Source organism: Lissotriton vulgaris, chromosome 10 (assembly GCF_964263255.1).
Source record: "Lissotriton vulgaris chromosome 10, aLisVul1.2, whole genome shotgun sequence".
NCBI classification, from domain to species: Eukaryota; Metazoa; Chordata; class Amphibia; order Caudata; family Salamandridae; genus Lissotriton; species Lissotriton vulgaris.
In genome coordinates, this window is record NC_141698.1 from 658,154,092 (window position 1) to 658,177,387 (window position 23,296).

A 23,296-nucleotide genomic window follows, 5' to 3' on the forward strand; every position below is an offset into this window, starting at 1 on the left:
ATTACTTTTATTTTTTTACACGATTTTTCACTATCTGCAAAGACTAAACAGAGTATTGCGACTTTGTGCTTGTTTGTAAATAGAGAATGATCCAAAGAGAACCAATTCTAAAACAGTAAATGCTTGGACAACAATCAATCAAATGGAGAGACAAGCAGGCACGACGGATTACAACGGGGGTAAAGGCCTGCGTTAACTACCCTTCAGTATCTGCAAAGAGAGAGTACTACTAAGACAAAAGAGGGGAGGGGGGGGGGGGGTGCAGCGTTCAAAGCACATCAGCGTGCATAAATACGAAAATGTTTTTATCTATCACGTACTTGACATTTTAAAGCTTTTCATATTTGCTATTAAAAAACCAATGAAATTCACAGAAAAAACCATAGGTTATAGTGGATATATAGTTAGGAATTTGCATTTAGAAAACCTTGAAAATTCAATGAAAAAACCATTGGTTTTAGGCCATATATAGTTAGGAATTAGCATTTACAAAACCTTATTTTACTCGCATAAAACCATTGAAATTCCATATATAGTTAGAAGCGCTAACTATATATCGCGCACCCGCAATCCACTGCTGATGATGTCACATATTACATCATTCATGACATGGTCAGTGACATCACTGATGACATCACTGATGACATCTCAAATGACATCACTGATGACAACTCAAATGACATCACTGATGACATCTCAAATGACATCACTGATGACATCACTGATGACAACTCAAATGACATCACTGATGACATCTCATTTGTCATCACTGATCACATCACTCATGTGATAATACAATGAAACTCTTCAGACTCTAATATAACCTTACATACACTCAGTATAAACAGACACTCACAGACTGTCACTCATCCATGGAGTTACTCACACACCTAGTCAGTCATGCAAAGAATCAATCACACCTCCATTTCCTCAACTATAAAGTTATACACATCTTACTTATTGAAACATATAATAACACATATTTATTCTCTTATATAATCCCTGATACAAGCTCACAGTGATCGATACAGCCACTCACACATTCACTGGCTCTTATGTTCAGTTATTTATATATCTCAACTCTCACATGTATTGTGTTTTACATACGTACTTACTTGCACATGTAGCAATGAGAAATCCATTCACTCACCAACACACCCATGCATAGTCAACCGCCCATATAGCTATTTCCACATGCACTCTTGAACTCATACTCCTAGTGAATCAACTGCTTACACATCTATGCACAGAGTCACGCACCTCCCAGCCACCCACACACACACTCAGCCTCCCATTCAAATACTTGGGCAACCAATCAATAACCCATATGGCCACTCTTATAGCTACTGATCAACACATGCAGCAGCTTACACAACAACAAACATACTGATGCACAAATTAAGACAGTTTAGTCACTAACCCATGCACTCAGTGAGACACATTTAATCACTCACTCATACAGTCAGTCATGCACCTACTAAATTCTTCATCCAGACACTTATACATCCACTCATTCTTCAATATGTGAAACATATTTAAACTTTACAGACACATACAATCACTGGATGTTGTGATCAGTGATGTCATCAGTGATGTCATTTGAGATGTCATCAGTGATGTCATCAGTGATGTCACTGACCATGTCATGAATGATGTAATATGTGACATCATCAGCAGTGGATTGCGGGTGCGCGATATATAGTTAGCGCTTCTGACTATATATGGAATTTCAATGGTTTTATGCGAGTAAAATAAGGTTTTGTAAATGCTAATTCCTAACTATATATGGCCTAAAACCAATGGTTTTTTCATTGAATATATATATATATATATATATATATATATATATATATATATATATATATATATATATATATATATTACCTACTGGCGGTCGCCAGTAGTTATATATAGTTAGGATTTTTTTCCTATGGGATTTCTGAAAATTCTATGTTGAATAACTTTGGCGTTTGTGGACGGAATTGCCTGAAATTTTCCAGGAAAATGGCATATTTTGTTTCTGAGCAGCCCCATAACATTTGGGGGGGTTTCGTCAAGGGGGGGCCGAGAAAAAAGGGGGGTCCCAAAACGCGTTTTTCCCATTCATTTTTCCATAGGGCGGTTGGAATCACTTTTAGCTCGAACGGCTGAATGGATTTACACGAAACTTGGCAAAATTGTAGATATGGTTTGCCCGATGTGCCTTTGCTATGTCTCAATATATGTGCTCCAGTGGATTTTGAGAAATTAACGTTTCAAAAAATAGATATATCTGTGACAGCGCTCCGGTTAGCGCCCCGGTTCGCGTACCTGACGCGTAACGGAACTTCGCGAAGTGAAGCTGATTGGCTCTCCGGTGTCTGTCAACATTCTAAACAGTCCGGAACGGCCGCCATCTTGTCTCTCGGTAGGATTGAGAGACAAGAGATGGAGAAAAACGAAGGGGGAAATTAATGAAAGGGGGCAAGGTAGCCCCCTCCTGACCCCCTAGGAATGATGTGGGGGCTATTAAAGGGTCCTGTGGGGCCAAAAAAAAAGTTTTGATTTTTTCGCGGTAGAAGCGCTACCCGGTACGCGAACCGGGTAGCGTTCCGGATAGCGTATCGGGAAACTAACCGGCAGCGTAACGGGAGTCCGCCATCTTGTGTTTCGGATGAATTTAGACACAAGATGGAGGATAAAGAATGTTGGGATAGGGTATAAGGGGGCACGGGAGACGTATCCTGACCCCCTAGGTTTTCTGAGGGTAACTTAGGAGGCTCATATATGTCGGGAAAAAAAATTGAATTTTTCGCGCGGTTAGCTGCCGGTACGCGAACCGGGTAGCGAACCGGGAAGCGAACATAAGTGAAAATTAGTGAAAAAAGGTACATTCGAAATTTTAAAAGAGTAATTATAGTTAAGGTAGCTCTGAAAAGAGCTTTTGGGTTCTGTGTAAGTTCTAGGTACTTATAAGTAGGTACCAATACACAGTCTTAAATTTTGTATGAAAACTCTGTTTCCCTCATCTGAGAAGTGCACACCACCTCCTCTGTAGATATCTTGCATGTAGTAACGCAAGTTATTGTTGTAGATGGAGCCCATTCCATGGTCTCTCATATAAGCTGAAACAGACTTATTTACATGCTTCCTCGCTTTCTCAATTTGTGGACAAAATTGATTGGACCACCTCCATTTCTGTCTTTGGCATATATTGGAATATACCAAGGCAGTTTGAGGAAAAAGTGCCATCAATTGCTCAAAGGTGTCCTTTAAAAGCATTTCCAGACCTACCCCAGTCAAAGTGCTCAAATCATTTCCTCCACAGTGCACTATTAAGACGTCAGGGTTTGGCAAATGCAAAAAGGTTTTCACCAATGGTATCAATTGATGAGATCTCAATCCTCTCTGCCCAATCCATTTGATTGCCACATTTTGTAAATTGAGGTTGTGTACATTTCTGCTATCAGCATACCTGTGAGCCCAGTGGATGTAGCTATGTCCAAGAATCCAGACAGAAAACATGGTGAGAGGAGGTTCTGCTGCAGTCAGATGAAGTGTGGGAATGAAATGGCAGTTGAAACAGTAGGAGTTTGTAAAGAAAAAAAACTGTGGAGTTTCAGTGCTAATGATTCACTAGTAGTGATTGGTGGATTTCCATTTCTGAAAACAGAAAGTTAGGGTGCATGGATGTGTTCTTTGAAAGATGTAATTTGAATGGTTAAGAAAAAATGATTTTAAGAAACATTGCAGTGGATTAGCAGGTGTACTGAGAGTTCAGAGTTCATTTGAAACATTGTTGTGTGAACTTGTAAACATGAGAGGTCTGTCAGGAGGTAGTTGCTATGGAAAAAGGGCAGAAAAGGCAGAGGGGGGAAGGGTGTTGATTTGAAAAAAGTGAGGGAAGAGTTTTGATTGGGTGACATGAGAGATATGAGTGATGAAATACAGCATTCTGTGCCTTTGTTGGTTGCAGCCTCTGGAGTGCATACCCTTTGCTCTGCTAAAGAAAAATTGGTGTGTGTCTGAGACTGTTTTGAAATTCAAAAAGCATTTGCTAAGGTGAGAAAAGATTCATTTAATTTAGATAGAGACTAGTATGCTTTAGGGAGAAAATTAGGAAGAAAGTTGTGTATTTAAAATGCTTTTCACATTTATGAGAAGGACAACATGGTGTCTGCTTTTTTAAATAAATATTTCACTTCCTACCATGTATATGGGAGAATAATTTGCTTGTTTGTCAGTTTAAAAACTCGTTTCTTGAAGTCATTTAGGTTTCTCAATATGTACTGCTAGAGTATCATAGTCACTATGATAATAATGATATACATTTAGGACTGGTTAGGGGGCATGGACATGCTGAGGCTTCTGTAATTGTCAAAGGAGGTGAGTTGTGTACATTGCGCTGCTGCATACAGTCCTCACCTTCTGCGTACTCTTGGATATGCTAGACTATATCTGCTCAATGAGATACCTAAGCAGAGGAAACACAGGTGATGTGATTGTGAAATTAGCAAAAATATTTGCACGTTTTTCAATTACATCACCTGTGTTTCCTAACATTACTAATCACATTGTGCAGATGAGGTTTAGGCCTGTCCAGGGAGACAGAGGAGGTCTGGCCTTTGTTCAAGAGTGCAGTGGACATGACTCACTTCCTCTGTAGGCCTGCACATGTATTATCTCCTCTGTACTCTTCAACAAGCCTAAATTTCATCTGCAACCCTGAGTAGGCCTCACCTCAAACAAACCTCTGGATAGGCCACACCTTATCGGCATCCTGAACCAATCTTTTAAAATGTTAGGGGCAGATTTATGATTGCCGTGTGCCTCTTTTGCGCTAACGTTGCGTCACTTTTGTGACGCAGCGCCGGCGGAAAAGATGCGCCATGTTGCGACATATTTACAACGTGACGACGCATAAGTGGTGCATGGGCCTTGTAAATACATCCCCATGTGTGCTTGGCTATTTTAAGTCACTTGCCCCTGGTGCAAGGGCCTTGTAAATACGCCCTCATGTGTGCATGGCAATTTCAAGTCACTTCCCCCTGGTGTAAGGTCCTTGTAAATACGCCGTCATGTGTGCTTGGCCATTTCAAGTCACTTCCCCCTGGTGCAAGGGCCTTGTAAATATGCCCCCATGTGTGCTTTGCCATTTCAAGTCACTTCCCCCTGGTGCAAGGGCCTTGTAAATTCGCCCTCATGTGTGCTTGGCCATTTCAAGTCACTTCCTCCTGGTGCAAGGGCCTTGTAAATACGCCCTCATGTGTGCTTGGCAATTTTAACTCACTTCCCCCTGGTGCAAGGGCGTTGTAAATACGCCCTCATGTCTGCTTGGCAATTTTCAAAAAAAGAAAAAGCGGTTGCCAGAGTGCTAAACATTCTAGCAATTTTATATAAATGGGAGGTAGTTCTGAAAAGAATTTTTTTATTGTTTTTGTTGTTTTACATTTTTTTTTATTTTTAAGAACATTTTTTTACTTTTTTTGTATTTTAAGAACGGTTTTATATTTTTTTTGTTTTTTTTGGGGGGGGAAACGAAAATCAGTCATTATAAAGGGCTCAACAGGAGCAACAAAAAAAAAAGATTATTTACTTTATGGGCCGTTTTGGACATTTATGATTTTCATAAGCTGTGTTGATGAGAGTTATACTTTTCTCCCCATAGGAAATCAATTTGCCGCAAAAAATACAGGTATGCTTCATATCACCAAAGTTCTTCTGTATGTTGGGGACCATCTCCCTCGCCTCTAGTCCCGTCACTGCCTGTTCAGCTGATGTACTGGCCACAGGAGGGGGGTTTTCCTGTAGGTTCCCATAGCTGTACTTTTTATCTGTTCCTCGGGATAGTTCTTTGTCACAGATCAAACATGTGACATAACGGGCATTTACTTTTTTTTGTCCCCGGGGATATGTGAAGAATTGCCAGATGTAATTTACTTTCACATGGGACCTCCTTGGTGCTTCCTGTAAAAACAGCCTGCTCACTTGCTCCTCTTCCTCTTCTTCCTCTTCTTCCTCTTCTTCCTCTTCTTCCTCCTCTTGATTAAGGAGGACCTGAGGAGGTGGTCCATCCTTTTTTGGTGGTGGTGGTGGAGTGGCTCCAGCAGCTGCAGCTACAACACTTGCCATTTTTCAAAAATTTGAAAGTAGGTCTTTCTCTCATAAAAATGAAAGTCAGAGTGAGGAAAAAAGGTGGGGTTTTCATCATTTGTGAAAGAAAAATGTAATAAACCAATGAAAAGTGTTATTTTCAGGTCACATGACCTAGCCTTACATCATTAGGAAACCAAAAGTAAAATGAACCAATGAAAAGTTTTATGAACAAGTCACATGACCTGTTATGCTTACGTTACGCGTCCCGCTACGCACCCGGAGCGCTTCCGGGGTGCTGCGCTTCGCGCCTCGGTTCGCGCTCCGGAGCACTTCCGGGTGCGCTAACGCAGCGCGTCATAAAACGCATTACGCGGCAACGCGATACATCGCGTTTACGCGTCACAATGTTGTTTTCTTGCGCGGCAGTTGCGCTAATGGAACGTTTCCCGGTTCGCGGACCGGGTCGCGGCACCAAATTGAGCTAACGGGAAGCTACCCGGTGCGCGGACCGGTAGTGAAACAAAAAAAAATAATAACAAAAAAATATATACATAAAAAAATTATATTAAAAACATATAAAATATATTTTTCCATTAAAATAAGAATACATTTTACAGCTTTTGATATTTGCTATTAAAAAACCATTGAAATTCACTGAAAAAACCATAGGTTATAAACCATATATAGTTAGGAATTAGCATTTACAAAACCTTGAAAATTCACTGAAAAAACCATAGGTTATAGACCATATATAGTTAGGGATTAGCATTTACAAAACCTTATTTTACTCACACAAAACCATTGAAATTCGCATATATAGTTAGTTGCACTAACTATATATCGCGCACCCGCAATCCACTGCTGATGATGTCACATATTACATCATTCATGACATGGTCAGTAACATCACTGATGACATCACTGTTGACAACTCAAATGACATCACTGACAACATCACTGATGACATCATTCATGTGATAATACGATTAACCTCTTCAGACTCTAATATAACCTTAGATACACTCAGTGTAAACAGACACTCACAGATTGTCACTCATCCATGGAGTTACTCATACACCTAGTCAGTCATGCAACAAATCAATCACACCTACATTTCCTCAACTATACAGTTATACACACCTTACTTATTGAAACATATTCTAACACATATTTACTCTCTTATACAATCACTGATACACGTTTTCAATGATCCATGCAGCCACTCACACATTCACTGGCTCTTATACACCGTAATTTATGTATGTCAACTCTCACATGTACTGTGTTTTACATATGTACTTACTTTGAAATATAGCACTGAGATATCCATTCACTCGCCAATACACTCATGCACACAGTCAACCACCCATACAGCTGTTTCCACATGCAGTTTTGAACCCATACATCTAGTGAATCAACTGTTCACACATCTATGCAAAGAGTCACACACCTCCCCGCCACCCCCACACACACACACCCTCCCATACAAATACTTGGGCAACCAATCAATAACCCATATAGTTACTCATATAGCTACTGATCAACACATGCAGCAGTTTACAGAACAACAGATATAATGATGCACAAATTAAGACAGTTTAGTCACTAACCCATGCACTCAGTGAGACAGATTTAATCACTCTCTCATACAGTCAGTCATGCACCTACTAAATCCTTCATCCAGACACTTATACATCCACTCATTCTTCAATATGTAAGACATATTTTAACTTTACAGAAACATACAGTCACTGGATGATGTCATCAGTGATGTCATCAGTGATGTCACTGACCATGTCATGAATAATGTAATATGTGACATCATCAGCAGTGGATTGCGGGTGCGCGATATATAGTTAGTGCAACTAACTATATATGCGAATTTCAATGGTTTTGTGTGAGTAAAATAAGGTTTTGTAAATGCTAATCCCTAACTATATATGGTCTTTAACCTATGTTTTTTTCAGTGAATTTTCAAGGTTTTGTAAATGCTAATTCCTAACTATATATGGTTTATAACCTATGGTTTTTTCAGTGAATATATATATATATATATATATATATATATATATATATATATATATATATATATATATATATGGATTACATTAATGACCATTGTATACAGCTAATATGGAAGTGTTTCTTCTATGTCCATGGATACGCTATTTGCACTTGCACTTTAAAAAGCGAGGAAAATTGCTGATGAGTTGTCCTGTGATCAAGGGTGGGATCGCCCGAAACGCGTAATGGCGGAATTGGCTGAATAAAGAATATGCACAGGATTCTTGGGTCCACGCTCGTTTGTTCTTGAGGCAGGAGAAGTGAAGGCGAGTTTGGAGCAATATATATATATATATCCATTACATCCGCCCTCTTTGTCTGAACATGTGGCATTGTGGGAGTTGTGGTGCAACAATGTCTGTCAGCACTACAACAGGTGGCTTGAACATCAAGGGGGAGAAGCGGAGCCAAGACGTCATCATAAAGCAGCAGGAGGCACTGACCGGGACAGTTGATCGGGTGTAGGGCGCTGAGGAAGGCGGAAAGTGCCGAAATGCATTTGCCGCCACCGGACCTTGAACTCCATCAATAAAGCCTCTCCGAAACATTTCTCCTTTGTGGTTGTTGCCTTCTTCCGTGTGTGGAGGGCCTTTGTGGATATATATATATATATATATATGTGTGTGTGTGTGTGTGGGTGTGTGTGTGTGTGTGTGTGTGTGTGTGTGTGTATGTGTGTGTGTGTGTGTGTGTGTGTGTGTGTGTGTGTGTGTGTGTGTGTGTGTGTGTGTGGGTGTGTGAGAGAGTGTGTGTGTGTGTGCCAACAACATAAAATCTAATTTAAAAAAACATTATATTATAAATTAAAACATTAATCTATTTAAAAATCTTCAAACTTATATTTCCCACTCCAGTGAGTGCAACAGTAGGGAAAGTGTTGGCTAGAGAAGGGGTAAAAATTACTATTTCCACTCCAGTGAGTGCCACAGTAGATGAAGTGAGAAAGTGTTGGATAGCGGAGGGGTGAAAATTATTATTCCCACTCCAGTGAGTATAACAGTAGGGAAAGTGTTGAATAGCGGAGGGGTAAAAATTACTATTCCAACTCCAGTGAGTGCAAGAGTAGGGAAAGTGTTGGATAGCGGAGGAATAAAAATTACTATTCCCACTTCAGAACGTGTCACAGTAGGGAAAGTGTTGGATAGTGGAGGGGGGAATATTACTATTTCCACTCCAGTGAGTGCAACAGTAAGTAAAGTGTTAGATAGCGGAGGGGAAAATATTACTATTCCCACTCCAGTGAGTGCAACAGTAGGTAGAGTGTTAGATAAAGGAGGGGTAAAAATTACTATTCCAACTCCAGTGAGTGCAACAGTAGGGAAAGTGTTGGATAGCGGAGGGGTAAAAATTACTATTCCTACTCCAGTGAGTACAACAGTAGGGAAAGTGTTGGATAGCGGGGGGTATAAATTACTATTCCCACCCAAGTGAGTGCAACAGTAGGGAATGTGTTGGATAGCGGAGGGGTAAAACTTACTATTCCCACTCCAGTGAGTGCAACACTAGAGAAAGTGTTGAATACTGGCAGGATAAAATGTATTATTCCCACTCCAATAATTGTAAAAGAAGGGAAAGTGTTGGATAGCAGAGGGGTAAAAATTACTATTCCCACTCCAGCGAGTGCAACAGTAGGGAAAGTGTTGGATTGCAGAGAAGTAACAATTAATATTCTAACTCCGTTCAAAATTAAATACAAACAACATTTTAACAACAATAAAAATATTTCAAATACAAAATAAATTAAAAAATATGTAAATGTGTTTTACATTCATTTCATTTTTTCATTTCAAAAACTTTTATTCGATTAACATTATGTTAAATCATGAAAAGTACATTTACAAATTCAAATACTGTAAAAACACACAAATTATGTACAATTAAAAAAGGGACAAATTAATAATTTGAGACATAACAAAAAAAAAATGACGATATCAAGATAATCAGAGTACGGCAATTTATAATAAATCAGGGTGATAGTAGCCCTAAGTTGGAACGCATTCTCATGATTTTAGAAAAAGAGCTACACATTTGGCTACATACGGTGTGTCTAACATCTGAAGTGCCAGATAGGCTGGCCGACATGTTCTCAACCCCATTTTACGAAGGAGTGGGATGATCCAGCGTTTACGAGTTTGTTCATAGTAACCACAGAACAAAGTAAGGTGGATGGTCGATTGCGGAGATACTCCGTCACAAGGACACTTTGCCAGATCATGAGACCAATTTGACACCTTGGGGAAGGCTACAAGGTGAAAAAAAAGAGTTGAATCGAAACCTCGTTAAGACAAATTTCTCGAGGTTAGTCAAAAAGAAAGTAAGATAAGGCTGAATAGCTGGGGAGGTTTGAACCATAAGAATTTGCACGTTAGTAGGCTTAGAAACTTCACTTAGGAGGCGGAAGTCTCTCAGATGATTTAAACAGAGAGCTTTCAACGCCTTTCTACTGATCTCTGTCAGGGTCGATGGTTCGGTGAAATAGGAAGCACAATTCAAGTCTGTTAGGAAGTTGGAAACATAAGAAGCCATGGAATTTTTTTCCATTTCTCCAATGATAGACAGTCTTGTAATAAAGAACGGGTTAGGTGACATTGGAGTTTGGTCCAAATACGATGCCATAAAAGTATCGGCTGGCATCTAATATTGTCAGTAATATAATCGATATCCAGCTCGATATGGTAACCGTATATTGGAGCACTAGGAGGAAGTGCCAGAATATATTTTAAAAACCCATTTTGGACCAGTTGTAATCCATCCACAGAAGCATAGCCCCAAACGCCAGCACCGTAGATGGCAACACTGTGGCATTTTGCATGGTAAATTTTAAGCAGCTCTTTTGGGGCTGGTTTACCCAATTTTCTCGAGAATGAAACAAGAGCTGAAGTCGCTCTTTGAAAGAGCATTTTTTTACTTATAACTCCTGCTTTCCAGTCTAACTGATCGTCCATTAGGATACCTAGGTAGGGGTATTGTCTGGCATACTCCAATCTAACCTGTTCAATAAAATACTCTTGTTAACTTTTAGCCCAAGAGATAGCATAAACTGGCAATATTTGTCTAGTTGTTTTTGCAACAGCGTTAGTTTCCTAGCTAAGAGTCATCAGCATATAATAACGCTGGGATTGGGCGATGTTTGATAGATGGTAAGTCCTGGCTTCCCTCCAGCATGGCCTTCTCAACCCCGTTGGTATAGAGGTTGAACAAGAAGGGGGCCAGGACACACCCTTGCCTTACTCCTCTTTTTATTGTGAATGAAGATGTTAATTCACCGCATAACCCATATCTCACGCAGGCTGTAGCGTCGGAATAGAGCTCGCGGAGCAATTTAATAAGAGGGGGGTCCACCCCGAGTTCACTAAGAATGGACCATAGCTTGGAGTGGATCACACAGTCGAAAGCGGAGCTAAGGTCGACATACCCTATATGTAGGTTGCCGCCCTTCGCTCCGGTATATTTACCTATTAAGAGGGTTAAGTTTACTGCCTGCTCGACTGTGCCAAGACCCTCCTGGAACCCGTACTGAAGGTCAGTCATGATGTTATTCTCAGACGCCCAATCCTGCAGACGTTCCAGGAACAGGCGTCCGGCGACTTTCCCCAGGGAGTCCAGGAGAGAAATGGGTCTATAACAGGCAGGGTTATTACGATCCCCCTTTTTGAAGATAGGTAGTAGGATGGAGGAGGACCAGGAATCTATAAGGCCAATTTTCGAAACTGCCGACATCACCTGGGTGACGACAGGAGACCACAGTTCTATGTTGTTTACAAAAATATCTACAGGGACCCCGTCAGGGCCAGGCGCCTTACCAGATTTAGAAGATGTTAATGCTTGAATGACCTCAATGAGGCTAAAAGATAGTTCAATAGTATAAACGTGTGACCTAGCGGGGTCATCTGCTGGGTTAGCCAGTTTTATAATATCGACTCGGGACCCCCAAAACTTTTTGTGAAATGGGTCACCCATGCATCAGCGGGCACAGCCACGTCTAGGTGCTTTAGCGCGTTAGTGTTGGTTAAAAAAGGTGACTTAACGACACGCCAAAACTGAGAGCTGTGTTTAGTTAGGCAACTTTCGTGAAGTTGGGCCCATAAAGTTTTCTTTAGCTCCTTTTTACAATTTTGTTGAGCAGCTTTATAGATCTTTCTTAAGTTAGCTATCTCCTTTAAATTTCTAGTTGGGTTATGTAGTGCCTTTTTTAATGCGGATAGGGCTTTACGACAAGCTGTGTCGAACCATCTTAGGGACCCCTGATTACCTGATTTATGATTACGGAATAGCTCTGACCGCATTGCTAATAAAATCTCAGAAAAACTATTTAAAATCAACTGAGGTGGGGAATCCTCTGCTAAGCAGTTGGTTATCCAGGGAAGGGTTTTTGATACTACATTGCCACTGATAACTACCGGATCTATTTTGGACCATTTCACAGAAAATCCGTTTAGTTTATCCATGGTCAGTGATTGTTGGGTTAGTTGGCTGACTTTTTCGCGATGACAAGCACCAGTTTCTATGGATAAGAGAATACTATTAGGGAAATGGTCACTAGAGATATCTGTACCAGTCCTAAGCCGTTGGAGTTTACCTTTTAGCGCCGTAGAGCATAAAATGAAATCAATGGTGCTAAACATACCTCTACCATGAAAAGTAGGTCTAAATTCAACTGGAAAATCTACTAGATTGTTAGCATAATCTAGTTCCATTGTGAAAAGACAGTCGTTCAAAGCATTACCCAAAAGTGAGTGTGTAAAGGGATTAATGGACAGTCTTGTTCGTCTAACAAACCACAAATACCTTTCATATAATTGGCACACAATGAGACATTAAAATCTCCCCCCCATATCACAAAGCAAGCGAGTGTTGGATGCTTGTTACAGTGTTTGTTTACAACAAACATGATTTCTTTTACAGACTTAACACATTCAATCGGGGACAGGTTATTATAAAAATTAATTAAAGATACATCGTATGATTGCTAAATGTAGCTTTAACGATTTGAAAGTTCGCGGTGGTATGTAGGACATACAAGCCAAGTACAGATAAATTATTTGAAATATACACCGCTAGACCTCCCTTGGATCTGCCATGTGGGTAATACTGGCTGGGGAGTGAAACGTTTCATAGCCCTGCATATGAATCGGATCTATAGCCCACGTTTCTTGAAGACAAATTATTTGGTGGGAAATTACTGTCTCCAACCATGGTTTAAGTTTTAGTTTTGAACGGAGACCTGCAACGTTCCAAAATAGAACTGAGAGTTGGTAAGTGGAGGGAGTAAGCTTTCTGGTGTTCGAATTTTGTTCTAGGGTTAAAGTAACTGGGGTAAGTGGAGAGTGTGCTAGTGATTCAACAAATGATATATCTAATTGAACTTCTTTGTTAATGGCAGAATCTAGATATCGTATTGGTACAGCAATTTGCACTTCTGACGTTGTTGCATGCGAAATGGATAAGTTACTAATTGGGAAAGGGGAAGACAGAGAATCATCGGGATGATCAGGTAAATTAGGCACTGGGGAAAATGAGGCAATGTTATCCAGATGGCTGTCGGGTGGTTGTCAATCCACCATCTCCAGGCAGTCGTATCTGTTGGTCAGGGGTACGCCTCTCCATCCAAAGGTTGGGGCTACATCTCTACCCCCAGTGTTTGACCAGTCGCCCCTATCACGTCTCCTATTCCAGTTACCAACTTGTGTCCAGTTCCATTCAGGACCGATGTTATAATGCTGCACTGGAGGATAGAAGAAGGAAAGTCTCTTGGTACCAATTCCATCGGGTGTATATTGTGTACCCCAGGAGCAAATGTGCTCTACAGTGTGGGGGTCCTCAAAGTTAATGATGACACAGTCACCCGGTAGGGATTTTGGCTCTCTTCCTATCCAGGGGACTCTACGAACTGTTGTAACTCTGTTATCAGAATACGAAGGGAGTGGCCTATTGACAGAAAGCCAATGGAGTACCTTATTTCTAAGGGACCAGCCTGGTTCCTCCACGTTAGGGTTCAACTCGGGAACCCCTGTCATAATGACGACGTATGGGGCAGCTTCTGGGGGAAGATGGGTGGAATGCCCCCCCTTCCTTCTGTTCTTATAGGTGGTACTTTGTGTCCCTGAATTATTAGTTGGCTTAGGGGGCGGAATAGTAGAATGTACAGGTGGAGGGGCAGGCGTAGTCATTTGAGTAGGAGTATTAGTCGCCCTTGGGAGAGACGGTTTGGGCGGGGAAGGCCCTACTGTGGTATTTGACTTTGTTGGCTTTGTTGCTGTGGCCCCAACAATTGGATTTTTGAGTTGTGGTTTTTGTGCCCTGGGTTGTCCTGATGTAAGGCTAGGGGCAGATCCTTTGTTGGTTTTTATCACTGATGATAGCTCTTCTAGTTGTTTTTCTATTTTTGAAAGGGTAAATTCAAGCGGTTGGAGGAAGGATTTAATTAAGGCCCCCAATTTGTCTAATAGTTGATTATTTAGACCATTGGGATCACTATTGTTACCAATATTACTGGTAGCGCTAAGATTAACTGAAGTGGTAGAAAGTGTTGGACAGGCCTCGTGAAGGGGCCGCTTCCTCCCCGCATAGTAAGGCCTGAACACTGGCTCTCCCGGTGTCCCCAGAAGAACCACCCCGGCAACCCACAGAAGCAACCCGCAACCCGTCCCCAACGGGACGCCTGCTCCCGAACACCCCGACATCGGCTGGCCCGGGCCTCCATCAGCAGCATTGCCCCGTCCAGCCGCCATCTTGGACACTACACCACGAGGCCGCGTGGCCTCAGCTCGACCCCAACCCTGGGCCTGGCCAGGCCCCGACATCGAGGCACCACCATCCACCCAGGAGGTGAAGAGACTTGGCAGGCCAATGGGAGAGAGGAGTGTCGATGGCTCTCCCCCGCCAGGTGCCGATCGCCCCCAGCCTCCCCGGGCGCTGGCTCCACCCCCCTGCTGGGTGTCTGGACTCCCTCATCCCGGACCTCCCGACCTCCAAGCGCGAGGGTCCGGACATCAAAGGAGACCAGACCTATAACTGGGGCAGCTCCAGAGCAGGAAGGCAGTTGTATCCTGGAGTCGAGAGACACCTTGAAGAACTCATCCTTGACGGACTGCTGGCGCTGCCGCAGCCCTGCCTTGTGAATCATCGTTCCTGCCTGCTGGCGCTGCCGTGGCCCTCTGCAACCTACACCTTCGTCGGGACCTGCTGGCGCTGCCGCGGCCCATCCTCGTGAACCATTGTTCCTGCCTGTTGGCGCTGGCACGGCCCTCTGCAACCTACACCTTCGTCGGGACCTGCTGGCGCTGCAGCGGCCCATCCTTGTGAACCATCGTTCCTGCCTGCTGGCGCTGCCGCGGCGCTTTGCAACCTACACCTTCGTCGGGACCTGCTGGCGCTGCCGCGGCCCATCCTTGTGTGAACCATCGCCTTTGCCTGCTGGCGCTGCCGCGGCCCTTCTCAAACGAGACTTATCATCCTAGCCTGCTGGCGCTGCCGCAGCCCGACCTTCCAGAACTCCTAGCTCGAGGATTGTGAGCTACCCATCTTGCCACCCCCGTACCGGACCGGTACCTAGACTGTCCCGCTACCTTTTCCCCTTCAGAGACTAGAATTGAGAGGACCCTCGTGTCCCGACCTCACTGTATCGCTGATAACTTTGCTTCTAGAATCGTATATAAAGAGTGTTGACCTCATCCTTGTGTGGTGTCCATCTGTGGGGGGGAAGTTACTCGTGTGTACGATCGCTGGAGACGGCCCTCAACGGAGGCCTCTCCCCCTGTCCTCGGCCGACCCTCCGGGTCCCCGTCTAACAGAAAGGTTTATTGTATCTGGGGGAATAAGATTCCCTTCGTCCAGTGAGGGGGCGACTTGTTTAGGGGATTGATGGCTGGGAAGGGATTGGGTTGTATTTTGGGATTGTTTATTCGAAATGTTAGTTTGCTGGCGGCTCCTATTATGGTGTTGGTTCTTTTTGTTCTTTTTGTTCTTGGGTATTGCTCCCTCCCTGATACCCCGAATTGTGGTAGCGGTAGGGTCATCCCTAGTCGGGCTAATAAGAGGGACTGTTGTCTGCTCCAAGGACGTTGATAAATGAGATGCTTGAAGAGCTGATAGCTCAAGTGAGACTGACAAGTCCACGATACCTGGGACTGGATGAGGGTCAGCCAACAGAGTATCAGCTTCTAGAGTGCGCAAAGGGGTTTTGGCTGCCGCCAGTAAGCCCAATGAGGAGCGTTTCGTGGCGGTCAAATCCTGTGAGACCCTCCGTTCTAATAGTAGGACGCCTTGATTTATGGCGTCATTTGCTTTGGCAATAAATTGATCAATTGGGCCTGTAGTTTGAGCACTATGAAGCGCCTTGTTACTCCTGGTCCCTCTAGGAGACATAGTTCGTAATGGTAGGACCCAAGTAGGGGAGTAAAAAAGTACACAATAATTAAAACTAGAACAAACAGTGATTAGCAGTATAAGAGGTACCAATCGGTAAAAGTCAAGGGGGTGGCCCAGTCCAGTCTTACCCGGTCTTGAACAGGCTTAAACGGGCCCGCCCTTGGCCCGGGCTTAGCTCCGGGCTTAGCCCCGCGCGCGTCCCGCGTGCGCGTCTACCGTATTCTGATTATAACGAGAGGGTGGCGGGAAGAGGACCAGCTGCGGCGAGTCTTGAGCGCAGCGCCCGCTGGTCCTCGCAGTCCCGCAAGGTAGATGGCCTCACAGCTTGGCTCCTCTCGTAATCAGAGAATCCTGGAGAATCCTGGAGTTTGGTAGCCTCGAGCGGGGCCCGCGAAGCGGGGGCCGCGAGGAGTGGGATCGTGGACAGCAAAAGAAACACTTGTCCTAGAAGCAGAGAGATCGTCCCTCAAAGCAACGCGGTGCACAGAGCTCCCAGCGCTCTGTTCTTTTAATCCTGGCGAGAGGGGGGCGGGAAGAGGACCAGCTGCGGCGAGTCTTGAGCGCAGCGCCCGCTGGTCCTCGCAGTCCCGCAAGGTAGATGGCCTCACAGCTTGGCTCCTCTCGTAGTCAGAGAATCCTGGAGAATCCTGGAGTTTGGTAGCCTCGAGCGGCGCCCGCGAAGCGGGGGCCGCGAGGAGTGGGATCGTGGACAGCAAAAGAAACACTTGTCCTAGAAGCAGAGAGATCGTCCCTCAAAGCAACTCGGTGCACAGAGCTCCCAGCGCTCTGTTCTTTTAATCCTGGCAAGAGGGGGGCGGGAAGAGGACCAGCTGCGGCGAGTCTTGAGCGCAGCGCCCGCTGGTCCTCGCAGTCCCGCAAGGTAGATGGCCTCACAGCTTGGCTCCTCTCGTAGTCAGAGAATCCTGGAGAATCCTGGAGTTTGGTAGCCTCGAGCGGCGCCCGCGAAGTGGGGGCCGCGAGGAGTGGGATTGTGGACAGCAAAAGAAACACTTGTCCTAGAAGCAGATAGATCGTCCCTCAAAGCAACGCGGTGCACAGAGCTCCCAGCGCTCTGTTCTTTTAATCCTGGCGAGAGGGGGGCGGGAAGAGGACCAGCTGTGGCAAGTCTTGAGCGCAGCGCCCGCTGGTCCTCGCAGTCCCGCAAGGTAGATGGCCTCACAGCTTGGCTCCTCTCGTAGTCAGAGAATCCTGGAGAATCCTGGAGTTTGGAAGCCTCGAGCGGCGCCCGCGAAGCGGGGGCCGCGAGGAGTGGGATCGTGGACAGCAAAAGAAACACTTGTCCTAGAAGCAGAGAGATCATCCCTCAAAGCAACGCGGTTTTACATTCAAATACAAATATATTTAATATTAAAATAAAAAATATATTATAATGTTAAATACATATAACAAATTCCTACAAATATTATATTAAATAGAAGAAAAAATTATTCCCAAACAAAGAAATATTTTTAATTACAAATTATTTAGAAGCAAAAACATTCATTATTACATACATTTACTTTTTTTATTTCCTACCCTATAACACCACACAATTCGCAACCTACATCTAAATTAAAAAGAAAATGTACTTCCTCAACTAACATAATTAATTACCAATTAAAGAAATATGAATAATTAAAAAACAAATTAAAACTCATAAACATTATTTAACTTCCCACACTTTACCTCTAGAATACCCACAACCCACAGCTAAAAAAAGGTAAAAATATGAACTACACAATTAAAACTTATTAGCGAATAGTATTTAACAACTAATTATAAAGTAAGTAAAATGTATTTACTCCCCACACTGTACCCATATAACAATAAAACCCATACACAAATACCCTAATTGAAAATACATTAATTAATGAATATTAATGATCAACTAATTTTTAATTAATTCAACAAAAATGACTTCCTACCATTTACCCCAATAAACCCCACAACCCACACCTAAAATTAATTACACAAATTCCATATTTAATTTTCAATTAATTAATTAACATTAATTAACAACTATTAATTAATTAAACATAAATTATTTCCCACCCTTTACCCCATAAACCCCACATCCCACACCTAACACAAATCATACAATTACCATAATTAATTATCATTAATTAGTTAATATAAATTAACAACTTATTAATTAATTAAACATAAATGACTTCCTACCCATTACCCCTATAAACCCCACAACCTGCACCTAAAATTAATTACACAATGTCCCTAACTAATTTTCTATCAATTAATTAATATTAATTAAGAACTTATTATTAATTAATCACAAATAAATTACCCCACCCTCTACCCCATACACAGCACAACGAACACCTAAAAAAATCAGACAATTGCCATAATTAATTATCAATTAATTAGTTAATATAAATTAACAACTAATTATTAATGAATCAAAAATAAATTACTTCCCACCCTTTAACCCTATAAACCACACAACACGTAACTAAAAGAAATTACACAACTACCATAATTGATTAGCAATTAATTAATTATTATTAATTAACAACCAATTAATAATTAATGACAAATAAATCACTTCCCACAATTATCGCTATAAAATCAAAATTAAATAAATAAAAAATAATCGTTAATTTATTATAATTAATTTACTTCCCACCCTATTTCTCTATAAACCCACAACCCGCTACTGAACTAAAAAATGCAAAATTTAATTAAAATAAAATACATAACTACTAAAAATGTAACCTATATTAAAAACATACCGAATAGTTATATACAAAAAACATGCATCACATACATTTAAAATATAAACTAAAATACATAACACTAATTAAAAAAATCGATATTTTAAACATCTATATTTTTGCAAACAATAATAATGACTTCTATATTTGCAAAAACGATATTTCTTACAAAATTCAATATTCTTGACCACAATATTCTTGCTGTTGATATTTCTGAATCACAATATTTCCAACTCGATATTTGGGTAAATTGACATTTCCAACTCGATTTTCTGTCTCAACACCAAATATAATAAGCATGGGACTCTGTTCTGCTCTTGTTGACCTGTAGATTTCTAGTGAGAGGCATTGATAAGGAGGGTTTTAATGCGTTCCTAAACAAAAGGTATTCAGCAAGCTGTCTCAAAGGTCATATTATAAACTTTGGCCTTGCACCTCAAAGAGAGCTTTCATGATATATGTAATGTCAGAGCTGGCCTTTGCTCAGAGAGCATTCTTAGACTAAATCAAATTTGGAGCCCCTTAATCCCCTGTGCACTCGTCCTCTTTATTTGTATCTGTATTGAAAATATGGGAGGTGTAGGTGGAAGGTGAGTGGGCAAGATTAGGGTGTGTCATGAAAATAAAAACGAAATCCTCGACAATCTTTCAATAGCCATCGGAACTGAGGAAATAGAAATTTTATGTGGCCAATGTGTCCCCTGCGTGTACCCCACGTTTAGTGTATGTGCATGTCACCCATGCATTTTCCCTCTCATGCCTGTAATAATAATGCCTCTGTATTTCCGTCCCACATTAGAATGTCAGTCACCAAGCCTTCCATGAAAGAAATGTTAATTCTGCACTGAGGCCTATGTTGCCAATGTATTTGCATTGTGCACGTTTAAAAGTCGAGAATGAACCCGTTTTGTGGCTCAGCCTGAGCCAGTCTCCGAATTCAGGTTTCTTGCCTCCAGACACTCTGAAAGCTGCAGCTCAGCTACGTATCCCTGAACTCTCGCATACTTCTGGCCCAGCCCGGCCTGCCAAGACACTATTTTGCACACAGTTATCTACTTGCTCTACAGAAACACATTCCTGCCTAGTGAAGAAGGTAAACAGAACCCGACTGCAGAGATAGGGCCTAGCCTTTCTGTGTCCATTTAAATGATTTGCAGAGCTCGCATCCATAGAAAGCCCATGGCCCCCACGCAATGCACGAAGAAATATATGTACACATTGCCTCTTGGTGATGAGCAACCTTTGCTCGAGCGACCTTTACTTCAGATAATACATCCTCCAAACCTAAGATATCAGATAATACCAGACGTACAGGTCGCCCTGACACTGAAGACTTCTCTACTAGATCGAAAGTCAGCTCCCCCCGGCTTCCCCCAGTTACACATTAATTGCACGTCATGACCAAGTTGCGCACACAAGTAGGGTAAAGGTTCCAGCTGACCATGAAGACCCCCTCCATGTATCCACCCGCCTATGACTCACCTATGACTCCTCAAGTGAACGCCCACATGTACGCCTTCTTACACGCCTCTTGAACGCCCATATGCTCTTATCTCTCTCTTTCTCTTGCTCTGCCTGGAACGCTCCTCCTTCTCTATGCAATGCAATGTATATTCCATGTATAAATATTGTACTCTGTGAATAAAGTTTAGAAGACCCTTCCTGAACCTTAGAGGTGATGGAACCCGATTCTCCCTTAACTCGAGTTACTGAAATAAAGCCCTTTTGAATCGGACACCACGGACTCTGCCTCTCATTATATGCATGACCCATTGTTTAAGTATAGAAATTCCGACAGGGTAATATTTTATTTACCACATAATTCTGGCGCCCGAACAGGAACAAGTCCCCTTCCCCACGCGCCGGTGATGTAGGTCCAGCCCTTGCCCCCTTCTACAGCCGTGACGGACTTCAAAGTGTACACGCCAGCGGGTCTTCCTGCTTACTCCCTCAGGCCCACGAGGAGGACGGACTGCGACGAGGCGGTGAGGATTGCGGATCATCCCGACCAGAGCCCAAGCCGTGAGAGAGCAAGGTCTGAGGTTTCCAGAGGCCCACCTGTTCCGAGGCGCATGCGCAGTATCGCAGTATCGAGTTCACGCAGTATCAAGTTTTTCGAGGCCTTCAAGTTCTGCTTCCCGGTGAGTACCGTTATAGGGAACGCATAAAGATTCAAGACGGGTTCATTTATTTGAGCTTGGTAAAGACGTGTCCGTTCACACAGGCACGGTAAAGACGGGTCCATCTCGGTGGGCACGGTAAAGATGAGTCTCTTTACGAGACCGGTATGGCTGTACTGTATTCCAGTGCATAGAGTTAACTGTTTTCAAGTTCATGTTTTTTTCCCATGTATTAGTTAGAATGTATCTGTTTTAGTGTTTTAGTGTTGTAGTGTGAATGATTATTTCAGTCTGACTATTTTGGTGTATATTGTGTTTTCGTTAAGTTAGTTTCAACATGCCACTGTTTTCGAAATTACGTCAGATAGGGACCAGGAAAGGAATACTCGAAGAGTCAGTTCCCGTTCCGCCTAGAGACACACCTGGTCATCACATGTACAATAAACACGGGCTAGATGCCATATTGTTTTTAGACTTATGGGTAGATTACACAAAGGATTTAGAGGAGAAGTACAGATGGCCTGCCTCAGGAACATGGGATTCTGAATGCATTATGAAAGTAGAGGAAGCGCTGTGGAAAAGGAAAGTAAGACCGTCTCAGAAAGATGCCATTGAATTATGGCGTAAAGAAGCGCATAGGAGGACAGAGAAAGAATTCCACCAAGCAGAGAGAAGTAAACAAGCAGCGGAAAAAGCCAAAGAAAAAGAACTGCGGGAGGAGGGGGAATGGGTCAAGGCAGAACAGGCTGAAAGAGAAAGAAATGCCCTCGTTGCTGGTATTTATCCCGTCCTCTCTGAAGAACTAGCTAGAGTTCCCCCCTCAGAAATACCCAGTAGGTCGTCACCACCACCAGTACCCTTTAGAGTACGTAGAACGAAGCCGACAGCATCTGAGGCTTTTATTTCCTCCAATCTAGAGGAGCCCGCACCCGACTACGTAAACGCAGAGTTCCCTCCGCCCCCAACAGCTGCTCAGCTCCAACAGCTTCAGCTCCAGCAGATCGTGAAAGACGACGTAGGGCCCGGGGCAGTGGGAGGGGGGCCACCGCCAACGCCACGAACACCGATAGGGCCACCACGAACGCCACAATCGACATCAACGCCATTTAAGTATTCCGTAGGTGTAACAATCCCATGTTGTATATACGATCCAGTACCAGGAGAGGGTGCAATGCTCGTGTTTTCACTAAGATTAAGACATGCCGTCGACTATTTGGTCACATTACCAGACATGAAGGAACACCTAGATAAAATATACCATTTCATTAGAACGGGGGAGGGACCCGAGTGTATAGAAAAGGCCATGGAACACAGAAAGGTGGAGGTTAAGAACATTATTCTACGTTGTATGATTAACTGTCTGATCAGGGAACAAGACCAACCAGACAAAGATGTAAAGAAAGGTCTGATGGATTGGAGTGACAACATAGCTGCTGGTCGGCATGATAGACAGGGACAGACAGAAAGTATGTACAAGAAAATACGAAAGGAGATCTTAGAAATACACAGTGAAGTGTCTGACGGGCAGTTTGAGTCATCATCGGAAGATTTTGAGCCAGAAAACGAGGAAAAGGACAAAATTAATTACGTAGGCAAAGCACGACAGTTTAACAGGCCCAAGTGCCTCGACTACCGCAAACAGGGACAGGCTATAAAAGAAAGATATTCCCTTGAAAATCTATTCCAAGCTACTGAAAAAGCCCTGAAATGACGGGTAGAGATGAGGTAATAGAAATTTTCATGTAGCCAAAGTGTCCCCCTACCCGCACCCTATCCATGCACCCATGTTCCTTGTATGTCGTGTAACTTCTTTCCTGTTCATGCTAGAGAGACGCAAATTCATTTGCGTCCAACGTTAACATGTCAGCTATCCAGCTATGCATAAATATCCTGTTAATTAGGTTTCTAGACCTACGGTGCCAACGTCTTTACATGGTA